This window comes from Rissa tridactyla, chromosome 2 (assembly GCF_028500815.1).
Source record: "Rissa tridactyla isolate bRisTri1 chromosome 2, bRisTri1.patW.cur.20221130, whole genome shotgun sequence".
Classification (NCBI taxonomy): domain Eukaryota; kingdom Metazoa; phylum Chordata; class Aves; order Charadriiformes; family Laridae; genus Rissa; species Rissa tridactyla.
In genome coordinates, this window is record NC_071467.1 from 149,127,625 (window position 1) to 149,141,150 (window position 13,526).

The window sequence follows — 13,526 nt, forward strand, 5'->3', positions numbered from 1 at the left end:
TCAGCATAACCTGGAGTGAGAACCTGGTTTCTTGTGATTTCTCAGGGAAGTTTATTGTTGTCTTGAGAGGTGCAGCTTTAAAGACACTGGCGATGTTGTTTTCAAAACTGTTGTTGTTTTTAGTGGAATTGTCATTTCCTTTATACATCAAGCAGAACTCATAAAATGTCCTTTCCCATTTTTCTGCGGTTAAGATACGCCTTTAGGGATGCTGTGCTTTTTTAGCTCTCACATAAATAATTGCAGAGTGCCATAGTGAAAAGATAAAAAGTGCAGGGGCTGTTAGCCTGCGCCAGCAGCTGAGAATCGGAGATGACGCTCTGGCTGCTGGAGTTCCCAAAGACAGCTGGCAGTGGTAGGCATGGCTGCAGTGGTGGGGTTGCCCTGGGTTTGCAGGGTGTTGTGGCATTCGCTCCATAAGCCTGAAGGTTTTACTTCTGTATATGTTTGCATTCTAATACGTGGTTTAGATGAATTAAGTACTTGTGAATAGAAGAATAAACCTAGTTCCGCTATAGATGCTTTAGGCCTAAGGAAAAACTGAAATGTGAAGAAAATAAAGATCGAGATATAAAATATGTTGGTTGATTTCAGTTCAGCCTCATGAAGAAGAGCTAATGGGAAGAGCAGGGCAGTAAGAAGCACAAAAAGGCTATATACAGTGTTCACTACACAGACTTTACCCCTAATGGAAAAAGTAGGTCTTAAAAATCCCTTTTCATCAGTACTCAACAGTGGCCCTAAGGATTCAAAAGCTACAGTCTTCTCTGTATATCTTTATATCAAGCCAACATTTGTCTCTACAAAGTTAAATTACATGGCACCTTAGGGCCCATCTGGAAGACATACATGGCTTATCAGGGACTGCGCTGCCCTTGAAGTGATGTGAATCACCCATGGACTATGACACGTTTGCTCCACTTTGGCATTGAGACTGATTCCTGGCCTTTACTTTCTTAACCTTAATGTTTTTATGTGTTTAAGACCTTGCAGTCTATGAATCATTGTAATCTTCTGTTCTGCCAATACTTCACAAAACTCTACAATATAGAGCCCCAAAGTTCAACTTAATGGAGCTGATAGTAGTGCACTTCCAGTGCAGGGTGCTGGCCAGGAAAATAGCTGTCACCAAAGACAAGGCTGTTGTAGCCTTGAAAGCATGTGTAAGTTTAATTGTATTACGCTGTGATTTCACTTTAAATTATGTAAAATGAAGGTAATCAAATCCTTGAATTTCAGCATATATTTTCCAACAACAGGAACTATTACAGCGTAGAGTATTTTTTCTAAAGCTCTTTCAGAGCTAGAAATTAAACTGAGCAAACTGCTAAGATTTTTAGTTGTCTGTTACTCTGATTCTTGCTGGGTCTTGTATTTGTGGCCTTTGTAGGGAAGCTGAGTAGACCAATTGGTCTGTTACATCATAATAAGCTTTCCCCGCTGATTCTTTGATGCAGTAACTTCAGGGCAGTTGCATTTACCTGAAGTTCCATTTGGGTTTGTGAATGGGCATTTACAGATTTACTGGGAAGGGACTTCCTATCATGCCAACAGAATGACAGTGACATTATTTATTTATCCTGCTATTTGTCTTGGAGCTGTATGCTGCTGTGAACCTTCCTTGTCCAATCAATAGCAATAGCAAAGTCCCTGGTGGCTTGCACGAGGTCTTTGGCATGCCTCCCTTTCCGAGAGCAGACTTCTCTCTGAAGTATGCCTTTCTTTTTGTTTTAAGGCTCTAAGTGTAAGCGCCAAAGAACTATTCCAAGCGTAAGCCCAATTTGTAGTGGAGGGACTTTTCAGCCAGGAGGGCTCGCAGAATTTCGTAGTGACAGTTATTTGCTTGATGAGCTCTTCACATCTGCGGAGAGCATTTGACCAATAGACAGGGCCAAGGTCTGGCGACTGAAACGTGGGTTTCGTGGCAGCTGGGATCTGTGTTCCAGCGTGCCTGTGTCTGAACCCCATTTTGATGCTGAAAACCAGTATAACTAAGGAGAAGCACTTTTGAAGATGAGAAAATATTTTTTTTTTAATTTTCACTCAAAGAGAAGGAAGAAATAGCTTAAATGAAGAAACTGGGAAAACAAACAATACCAGAAAAAATGTAGCATGAGAACTTTCAAATAACAGAAATAAAACTGTATGGGAAACCATATTCTAGGAAAAGTCTTGCATTTTTTACTGATTTTTTTACTGTTAAACTTTAATTTAATGGCAGCATTCTCAAAGAAGCTTTATGTGCTGCTTTTTATGGGTTTTTTTGGCTGTGTCATGTGGTGGAAGCTGAACACAGATCATTCAGACTAAAACATATGCCTGTCCTTCTTTCTTTTCTTCATTTCTTTGGGCGAGAGTTGAAGGTTTATACCTCACAAGCAGCAGCCTTATGCTGTCAGCTTCTCTTTAGGACTTCGTGCTGTGAACACAGTCAGATTGCTTTCTGCCTTCCCTGTCCAAGACATGCCTCCCTCTGTCTGGTATAAAATCTTGACATTTTTCTCTGACGTCTTCTCATCAATATCAATATAGCCGAAAAGAAACCTTGATCTCCTTCTGCTTCACTCTAAGACATGCCCGCGACTGCTTTCGTAGTTACTGTAGCAACCTGCTTGTTATCTAACATCATTTTGGACTCTGGAGCTCAGTTTGCCTCTGGCTATGTCTAAGCCTTACTGAACTCCTCCTGAGTTCCCTTTTAATCCATGTTTTCTGCTGGTCCACAGACCTAAAATTCTTGTCTCAGCTTGTTATCTTGTGCCTTGACTACTGCAATGTCCTTTCAGCTGGCCTTGGCAAATGCAGTCACGGCCTGCTCCTGCTCCTATCTATTCAGAATGATGCTGCAGATGATTTTCTGTCCTGCCACCTTGTGTTGTCCTCATTGCATCTTCTTGTTGACATTGTGCCAGAGCTACACCTCGTGGGTTTTGAACTCACACATGAGCTTTTCTCTGTCTCCTCGTGCCATTTCTTTGAAGCAGAAGTGTCAACACCAGCCTCCATCATCATCATCTTGTTAGATTTTTCAAAAAACCTGCCTTGTTCCCTTCATACTTTCCTCATGCTTGGTAGAAGAGGTTTGAGACTGCCCCCTTCTCTCCGTATCAGGTCTTCAGATTCAAGTGCTGACGAAGTATGTGATGGGATACTGATAGCCTGGGACTCCTGATTGCCTGTTACGATATGTGATGTTGCCATGTTGTTCCATTGTTCCTCCCGTCTGCCCGTATCTGTCGGTTGTCCCTTATCTTAAACTATTAACTTTGTGGAAGAAGAACAGTCGTTTTTATTTTCTGCTTCTGCAGGGTCCACAATACCTTGAGGCTGACCTGGGTCTGGGGCTTTCAGCGATACGGTGGTAGGAAGAATAATTAAGTTACACATATCAGTATTTCCTTCAAAGGCAAATGTGCTCTTATTTCCATTACAATCCATGATCTAAACTTAATGAGAGATTACTTAGCATAATAAATTCTGAAGAGCTGAAAAATCTCACCATTTTCGGGATCAGCATTTATCAGATCCAATCATAAGCTATTAGTTTGGAGCGGTTTAGCCACTAGGAGTTGGATTTAAAATCTTCAGAATTATGAGTTTTTGTTTGATTTGAAATTAGTATAATGATCTTCATCTATAGTTCATTTGCCTTCTCAGTCATGTGAATAATGAGATTTTTATCATCTTTATCAGATTTATTCTAACCCTTCTCTTCTTACATCATTCTCAGTTTGTTTCCTCTGAGACAGTACTAATCTTGAGCTTCGCAGTCAGGTTGGTTTTTTCCCCTGTAACTTACCATAAACTATTTCTTTCTACATGATTGAACTACAATTTATACAGACTGTTTTAGTCAGCTGTGGTATTATCTTCTGTAATAGGTGATGCCATGTTGAATAAAGGAGCTGAAATTCAGTTGAGGTGTTCTGAAGCTATTTGTAAACTAAATCAGGGGAAAATGCTAAATCAGCCCCACCTCCTCGTTGTAAAGTTTGGGTTTGCATTCCATCAGATTTTTTTGTATATTCCATTTAATCTCTTGCTGATTAAACAACTGTCAATATTAAAGTGCATTTTATTCTTGAAGACCATAATGCCTTTTCATCTTCCTTTCTTTGTATTTCTGCATTAATTAAATGCATAATCTAATGAAACGGGCCCTTTAAGTGATCCAGAATTTTGATGATCATCATTTTACATATTCAGCTTTTAAATTAGCCACAAGGATGTGAACAGGCTGAAATTGAACTTAGGAGTTATTTACCTCATTACTGATTTTCCTTCATCTACATATTCATCACTGTTTGGCGAGAACCAGGTATCTTGATCTAAGCAGTAAGTCCCCAAGGAAGGAATTCCTGCTCTTAGAAGAAAAGATGTCCCTGGAACATTAACCATTTTCACTGCGAGGGTTCTTCACCAACAAATACTGTTTTTTCAAGTATGTGTCTTGTAGGTGGTGTAGTGCAACTTATATGCAGCAGGACCCATGTTTCAAAATGCAGAATACTTCATCATGATACATCATAACGGGTTCCTACACTTGTATAACAGAAAGGATCAAGGGCCACGCGAACTGAAAAATAAAGTATTTGGGGACTTCTTGGGTCCCTGACATCTTGTGCACTTTTAATGAAATTGATTTATGATTGATGGCTGCTTGACCTTTGCTTTTCGTGATTTTTTTTCCAAGTGAAAAGTAAATTTAATAGTTATATTCTATTTGAGCTCAGCTATAACTAGTAATAGAAAAAAAATTGACCTTTCTGTAAGTATTCTTTAAAGGGAAATGGAAAAACATGAGGATTATATTTATTTGGTTTAGGAATACTGCACAAAACCTGCAAATGCCAGAAAATTCTGACAATTTGCCAATACAGCTTAAGTGGCAGCACATAACTCTAGGCCTATCTTTGGAAAATTGGCCTTTGCTATGAAATTTACTGTATTTGCAATCCATATTCTATTAGGAGGCTACTATTCAAATGGAACAATTATCATTAAAAGTATTTGTCAGTGTGGTAAGAGGTTGAACAGGACACAGAATTTCATCTTGATTATTTTACAAAAAAATTTCAAAAGAGATACAACCCTTCCTTCTTTGTAGTGAAGAGTGTTTTCCTGCAGCTAGCTGGGAATGAGTTGCCTGAATTTTGTACGTCAACCAACAACAAGGAAACGAAAGCATAGTCTTGTTATGACATTTCAAATTTCCTTTTTCCTGAGTAGCAGTCTTAGCCAGTCCCTGAATTTATTATCAAGAAATTAAAAAAAAGATGACAGCACCATTCCGGAGTATCTAACTGAGGCTTCAGGGGACTCCTTCCAGTTGCTTTTGTGCCCATTCTTTAATCCCTAGTAGTCCTTGTCCAGGTGCAAATAATATTAAGATAACCACCACAATGAAAAGCAGTTCCACTTTTTTTCTGCTCTTAATGTCGGTGGCTGCCTGGGAACTGTCAGGTCCAGCTTTTCTCTCTTAGCAGAGGAGCCACACATCTTGCTCGCTGTAGCTCAACCTCATGGAGAGAAAGAAAGATCTCTATATTCTATTTCTTAAAGATAAATTTAAAGTGAAATAAAATTTCTGAAAATTAGCACTTTAGTTTTTCCACACAAATTCTTCACTGAAAAAGATAACAATGTGTTTGTAATTGGGAAAAGTTCTATGGGATAAGAGGCAGGAAAAAGGTTCAATGGACTTTAGAAAAACAGTGCATGGAAACAAAAGCGAAAATATACTGAAAACATTTTTCTGCTGGGAAGACATATTTTAGTAAGAAAAGGAACTGGTAGTAAACCATTTCAGTCAGCTCTGCGTCAGACCAGATATCTTCAACTTGACAAAATCTCCTCTCCCATCTGTCGTTTGATAGAAGAACCACCTATACCAGGAAACAAGAATTTGAACAGGAAGGGTTTTCAGTGAAGTAAGGCACAGATTGAGGAATACAATCCAATAACTTCTCATCACGTCTCCTGTGTCCACGTGTGCAGAGTGGAGTGGATCCGTCGGATCTGCACCACAAGGGTCACGCCAGAGCTACTCCTTGGAGCACCAGAGAAGCGAGCGCGCGGCCATCGCATGACCTTTAGCTAAGCTTTTTGTTCCACTTGTTTTGAGACAGTTTTGCACAATTTATCTAGTCACTTCAAATACATCAGCTTAGCACAGCAGAGCAAACCTGTATCTGTTCTCTGTGTTTCTTTGCTTCTGTACCATTCTGTCACGTATCCGTATGTGCTTTCTAGCTGTACGTTGAGTGGTGGATATCCTTTACAGTTTACTAAATATGAATGTGTTGTATTCAAAGTTGGGATCAAAACCGGAATCTATCCTCACTTTTTTCTAATAATTTCTTGTAGGCCTTGTTTATCTGTAAGGCAAGCTTGCATTCTGGTAGTAAGCCACCTTAGCAAATGGAAATTTTCTTTAAATCACAACCCCACTCAGTCATTCTTTATATTGTAAAAGTGGCAGAACTGTTTAATGAAAGTGAAAAAAAAATCAAAATATGCCAACCTTTTCCCCTCACTAGGTTTCCATGGTACCATGCTCATATAATACACAGTGACATGTGGCCCTGGAGAAATCTGAGTCTTCCTGGACTGACACCAAAAGTCTACAGTTCTGCTAATTCAGTGATGCACAATGTAGCAGATATGGAATTACTTTAATTTTATTTTGGCTTTTAATTTCTTCTTTTTTCTCCTCTCTGAAAATACTTTGACACTCACATCACTGACTTTGTGTGATGACGTTCAGAAATTCAATGCTAAGTTATGCTGCTGTATTTCCTGGGTTGCTTAGGACCACAGACAACTGAAACACAGTATCTTCTACACTTGTTTATCCATCATTTTAGCTTTTTTTGATGCAACTTGGCCGGCTACATTTTTTTTAGTTTCCCTCACGCAAATAATTGTTAAGCATTTATTTATGACCCTTTAGCAGTGACCAAGAGGCATGTATGACTTTCCTTTCGTAATGTGATTTGCCACAGAAATGGTGTTGCTTTCTGAGATCCAGGGATAAGGAATGACTGTTTATCTCAAAGGCTACTAATGTGATCTAGATCGTATGGATAGACTGAAGACTGAGCAAATCCCAAGGCATAAAGCAGCTCTTCACAAGCAGTATTTTTTGCATGCCTGGTCGAGTAAATGTGCTCTGTTAAGGCAATTGGTAGGGGGCAACAGAAGGTAAGACTGGGGATACTTGGTCTGTGCTATCTAGGAACTCCCCACCCCCTCATGAGTTTCACAGGCAATCTACAGTAAATCTCTAAGTTGAGAAGTGGACTGGCAATAGCGTGCATGGAGCTGATGAATAGTTCCTTCCTACCATGGAGAAAGCCTCAGGAGCAAACCAAACAGTGCAGTAACACTGGAATCCTGCTTTGGAAGTGTTGTGACATGAATGTCACCTGGCTTTACCTGTTCTTCTGCAGTGACATCTGAGAGTTAGACTATGTGTGCTTTCTCCTCAGCTTTCGTACTCACCATTTCAATTTTTCTCCAGGAGTTGCCCTCTTGTTTTTGTCAGTTTCTTTATGAAGGAGGTGAAGATAATACCAAGAATAGAGAATGCAATTCCATTTTTATGTTCCAGACACGTGCAGTTGCAGCTCCCTCAGATCCAAAACTGGAACTGATAGTTGGATAGATAAAAAACTCTGTCTGAAACTTCTGTTGAAGTCTCTGGTTTCCAAAGCACGCATTAGCCCCAGTCTGGCTGGTGGATGAGTCCCGTGAGTTACTCCGCATTAAAGGGGTGCTTCAGACCGATGGTGGATGGCTTTCTTCCCGTAATGGTGTTTTGGCGTTGTTTTTATTAATGAGAAAAGATATATAAGAAAGTTAGAAAATAGCTGTATTTCTCTAATAAGCAGTGAATGAGGCTTTCCATAAAGGAATTGCTCCAGAGAGAGCGCTAGGTTTGCTTCACAGGAGAGAAGTAACGAACCAGCCTCTACTTCCTTGTCTTCCTAATTCAGAATATTTGTGTGTGCTAAACTGAGATTGAAAACACAGTTAATAAGAAAAATGCCTCTGTCTTTCTATGTGTTTGGACCACACCAAGATCTGTCAAGGTCTCCTTTCTTACAGGGCTGTCTCGGACCCCAGCACCCTCATTTTGCTTTCCGTGCCCTTGCCCCCAAGTCTCTGTCTCCTCTCCATCAGCGCATCTTGCTTGACTAACCAAAAGACTCTGCCATGGAGTTACTGTTACCTGCTATTATGTCTTGTCTTCTAAGGGGAAGCCTACAAAAGCAATTTCTGTGTAGCTGCTCCTGAACTTGTTTGTAGACTGAACATGCTACATCATGTAGCATGGCAGGGGGTTGGAACTAGATGATCTTTAAGGTCCCTTCCAACCTAAACCGTTCTGTGATTCTATGTCATTTGCCATGACTCTGACTCTGTACCTGGGTGCAGAGTTGCAGTCAAATCCTGAATCTCACACGGAAGTGATAACTGACCTCTGAGCCACTCAAGACCATGAGTATTTCTTTGTGAATAGTTTTAACAGTTTACTTAAAGTAAACTTACTTAAAGTAAACTTACTTAAAGTAAACTAATAGTTTACTTTAGATCACCAACACCCATTTAACTTTGAGTAGTTGCTGAAATGCAAAACGGTCAGTAGCATCTCACCACGGTTAGTAGCTGAGAGGAGGAGTTGCTGTGAGTATTTCTAGTGTCTTCCTCCTTGAGTTGGAGTGCTGGTCCAGTCTGGAGGGGCTGTATAACATGAGGGGATGTGCTCAGCTGTGAGTGCTGTGCCACTGCCTAAGTCACCCTAGGTTACCTGAACTCACTTTTTCCATAAATGCCTCTCAAAGTACATTACAGACAGATGCAAGACGTTTTACTGCTCTAGCATGCTGATTTTTCTGTGTAGGTGTAACATTACATACCCAGTGAGTTAGAAGTTACCAAGCCAATCAAACAGGGGCCTTTATGTCACAGAATCATAGAATAGCCTAGGTTGGAAGGGACCTTTCAGATCATCTAGTCCAACCATCAACCTAACTCTGACAAAAACCATCACTAAACCATATCTCTAGGCACTATGTCTACCCGTCTTTTACATACCTCTAAGGATGGTGGCTCAAACACCTCCCTGGGCAGCCCTGTCTCCTCACACTAATTTGTTATTTGCATTTACTACTACGTACCTAAACTTATCTTGCATTTTGCTAGTTGGCCCTTTTGATAGCTTCCTATGAAACACCTGATTGCAATTCACTTGAATTTCTCTCATGGCTGCCAATTTGCATCAGATTTCTTGGAATTGGCTTAGTGGGCTTTATTGCTCACTGCAGAACTGAAGGACGGTAGCTAGTCTCTTAAAAAATTCTGGCTTGGGATGAGGAAGACGGTTGAGACCAGTACATACCTGGTCTTGACCTTTAGTGTAATACATGCTATACTATTTTAGTTGCTTCCTTTTGGTTCGAGTCCAGTGTTTCTGGATGGAGGCTGGATTGAAGCTAATGCCTAGTTCAATCATTATTTTTCCTCCTTTGGCTTATCGCTCATCATCATCATATTTTTTTTTTTCTTAACCAAGATCTCAGTTAATTAAAAAGCAAACAAAGCTAGAGAATGTAGAAAATGAATGGTAGAGGTAGCTAAGCTAAGTCTGAAAGTTAGTATGAAGCTAGAAGCAAAATAAATTGCAATATCACTTAGGTGTCAGCAATATGTAACCATGAAGTGAGACAAGGAAAACCAGAAAGGACAGTTTTACTGACACAAATAAGTAAACATAGAAATAAAACCCCGAAAGGGAAATGAGCACACAGACTAAGCGGCGGTAAACAAACTGTACACAAGATGAACAGCCAGAGAAATAAATAAGCAAAACCAAAATAAATGCCAACAAGCAAGGCAGATGCAAAAAACCAAGCAGCTGTTAAGGAAGGGAAAAATACATTGAGCAAATGTTACATGCAAGGGGAAGAAAGTACCACTGCATAGAATTTTAGGGCTGTATCCTAAAATGCCCTGATTTCTTTGAATTGCATTGGAGAATTTTAATTGTGCAGACAGTATAGGTAGGCACGACTTGGTGGAGGCTTTGGGTTTTCATTGTTTTCCATTCTTTCATTTTTTTCTTAAAAGAGGAAAGGCTTTTTTCCTTAGCTATGTGGGCGTATTCACTGCTGTGTATGTTGCAGATTCCCATAAAGTCAAGCAATTCTGTTGCTGCCCACAGCCATGCCTTACGGGCCTGTATTTGCAAAGTCTGTACAGTAAAGAATTCAATTTTTGTTGGAAAAATTGGTGCTCAGAGACTGGTGGAAATACAGTCTATCAAATATAGAATATCTTTATTTAGTAAATAGATTTAAAAAACATCCTGGTTTAAGTTTGGTTTTCCCCTCTTTAGCCATTCCCTGCTATTAAAACTTCAGTGCTGGATGAAGACTTTACTTCCCGGATCTTACCTCTTGGGCTATAATGGGGATTATTGGAAGAAAGAAGTCATATATATATATTTTTTAAATCAATGTGCATGTTTTTTCTAAACCAAAAGCTTTCATGTTACTTTTTTGTTATTAAAATACCTGCTTTTCTTTGCAGTAGAGAAAATAAACAATTAGAGTTTCAAAAATGTACTTTGGGAGAATTACGATGCTTCCATTTCCATACCATTTGTTTGTTTTCTCTACACTTATGCAAAAATACTTCTTTGATTGTACAATTTCTTATTTGAAGTTTTGTGCTTTTCTTCATCGCCATGGATGGCATTCATCTCTGCCAGAACGTCTCTCTGTTGGCTGAAGAATCCTGTTGTGGAGAGCTGTGGTACCTGTAAATCTTGGGTTAAGACCCCCATTCTCCAGGTATCAAAGACTGAGAGAAAAGCACAGTCAAAACCTGGATTTGAGCTCATCTTGAATTCCAGTGTTGCTCTGTAAGCCACGTTTCTTTTAGGGCAGGAAACAGAAGTGCATAGACAGAATTCATAGAGAATGGTTCCTACCAGAACACAGGTGAGAAGAATATCAGGGATTAATTCATTGTTTTGGAAGAAGAGCTGAAAACGCTGAAGTTCTTTGCCCCTGCGGCAGGTTATCTTATGATTATGCTGCCCAGAAAAAAATCCTCTGATTCCACTGTAATTCGATGAGAAAAGACTGATTAGGATGTGAAAGACATGTTTAAAAAAGGATGTTCACACAGAAGCTGTTTGAAGACCAGCCTTTTTAGATCATTTACATCTTCCCTGTATGATATGCATTTCAGCAACTTTCTCCGCCATTCTGTCATATGCCGATGCATTGTACACAATAAGAAGAAAAAGCTTCTTCAGTGCTTGAGTATTGAGTGATCATGAGAGACGTGAGTTCACTAATCTCTGCCAGTGTGTTGTATGGTGTTGGGCAAGACCCCTCTGCATTAATTCCCAGTGAGTAAAGTGCCATTGTCTTACAGAGATGTTGTGAAGAAATACTCTATCAAAACATGTGGAGCTTCCAGCTATGGCAGAGTCAGGGCCACATAAGGAATCTTGTGGACATGGTCCTATAGTGCTTTTAGAACATTTATGATATAGTGCTGGAAAATTTACATCACAAAGCGTGAAATCCATGTTATCGGAGGCGGATTTTAAACCTTTTTTAAGCTTCTCTTTTTCATCTACTGCACGCGAGATTTGTGTCTCGCTCAGGCTAAATTTATGTGTTCAGTAGAAATGTGAACTAACTCATACTGGCATTTATAGTTTGTAAAAATATTTGCACTTTCTATTATACGTGTCAAAGCAGTGTGCATGATCCATAGCTTTGAACATTTAAGCTATAAAATAATTGGGAGTCTAGTCACTTCTTAATTAAAATAACCTGGAATTATTCCATTTAATGACTTCATAACTGGCATCTAAGCTTCTGCTTCCAGCTTTTTGCTGTTATATTAGATCAGAACAGAAGTGTCTGCAGAAAGCAATCTTGAAAAGTTGTCTGTATGTATTGATTTTTATAGTACCATTTGAAAAAGTTGAAATCATCTGAATACAGAAATATGGGTACATAAACAATTTTATTACAGCAGCCATAAAAGATAGTATCATCCCTTTGTGTCTTTGTTTATTTTTTAGTGATGTTTATAACAAATGAGTGTCTCACAAATGCAGAATCAATGTGTTTTGGGCATTTTTTTGTCTGTTGATGTATATATGCTTTGTGATTGTCTCTCTGGAGCATTCTTCTAGATTAAGTGAGGCCGGGCTGTTATACGGGGAAGTGCAGTGCGGGAGTGCTGGACCCTCTTTACATTAGCAGATAGGTGGGTGAGGCTGCTCATCTATCCAAGAAATAAATTATATAAAGTACTGACTCAGTTGAATTTGATACGTCATTGGACAATGGGATCACTTGAGCCTAAGTAAACCTGACACGGGCATTTCACTTACCAGTTTCCCAGCTTTTTTGCATTTGGGATTGTGTTTATGCTTTCCCCAACATAATAATAGAGAAAAAAAATAAATTAATTTGTGTTCTTGAAACAAATGCCTTGCATTGCGGGAACCCAATGTAACTAGAAGCTGCACTTGTGGGTCGATAGTCACATTTCAGCAATTGCTAAGGCAGGCGTTGCATTTTATTCAGAAAAATAGTTACAGTATTTTAGCTACTTGCTGGTGTTTCATTTTGCTTTACTTTTAAGAAACATTTCATGGAAGCTTATCAGTTCCATGAAAATTTTGGGAAGTATTTATGTCTCAGTTTCAGGGTGCAATTTTAGGGAGAGGTAGCAGAACAGTTTGCAATCCTTAATATGAAACTCTTAACATGAAAATCTAAGGTTAAGATCCACAAGGAAAAGTGAAAGAGTTGGAAAAGTCTAGAAAAGATGATTCGCAAATGCATGAAAAATTCTGGCCAAAAAATAAGGAAATAAGGTGTGCTGCCAAGATTTTCCTGGGAAAATCTTGCAGTGGTTGAAGCAAATAGCCACCGTTATCATCTTAAGACCAGTGGAAAACCATTCATAATCCTCACTCCAGGTTTTAACTGTGGCTTAAATAGCATCAGTAGCACAAGGTAGTGTTTTCTTTGACACAAGCTTTGATGTGAATACCCGTTGGAAGTAACTTCTCGTGATAATTTTTGAGGTGGGCACTTGTGTAGGATGTTGTTGACATCTCTGCTGCAAAATTTCACCATTGCTAGAAATTAGGTAGCTCCGTAATTGTCTCATATTAAAAAGGCGTCCTGAAAATTTTCTCAGTGTCTTTCAACCTGTGTTCGGTACATTAGATGTTGTAAAAGTGACTAGTTGAAAAAATGAATGATTAAATAGGAAATATGAGTAAGATTATAGATTCACCAAAAAGCTGAATTTTTATCTAGAAAATTCCGCCAGTTTTTGCAAGCAGAAACTGGACCCCAGGTCGCCAGAAATTTGTCTGTAAGTCCATTCATCTAAGAGATTTAATTTTTTTATGATTGTCTTCTGAAAGATAAACTACTCCCATCTAAAACCATTAGAGAGATTCCAGCCCACATGAGGAT

General features: G+C 39.1%; 1 protein-coding gene across 2 annotated transcripts in view; it reads left to right on the top strand.

Annotated features, from left to right (window-relative positions):
• The window catches only part of GPR158 (G protein-coupled receptor 158), a 211,193-nt gene that overhangs the window by 107,855 nt on the left and 89,812 nt on the right, over window positions 1-13,526 (top strand). The gene's annotated exons all lie outside the window — the stretch shown is intronic.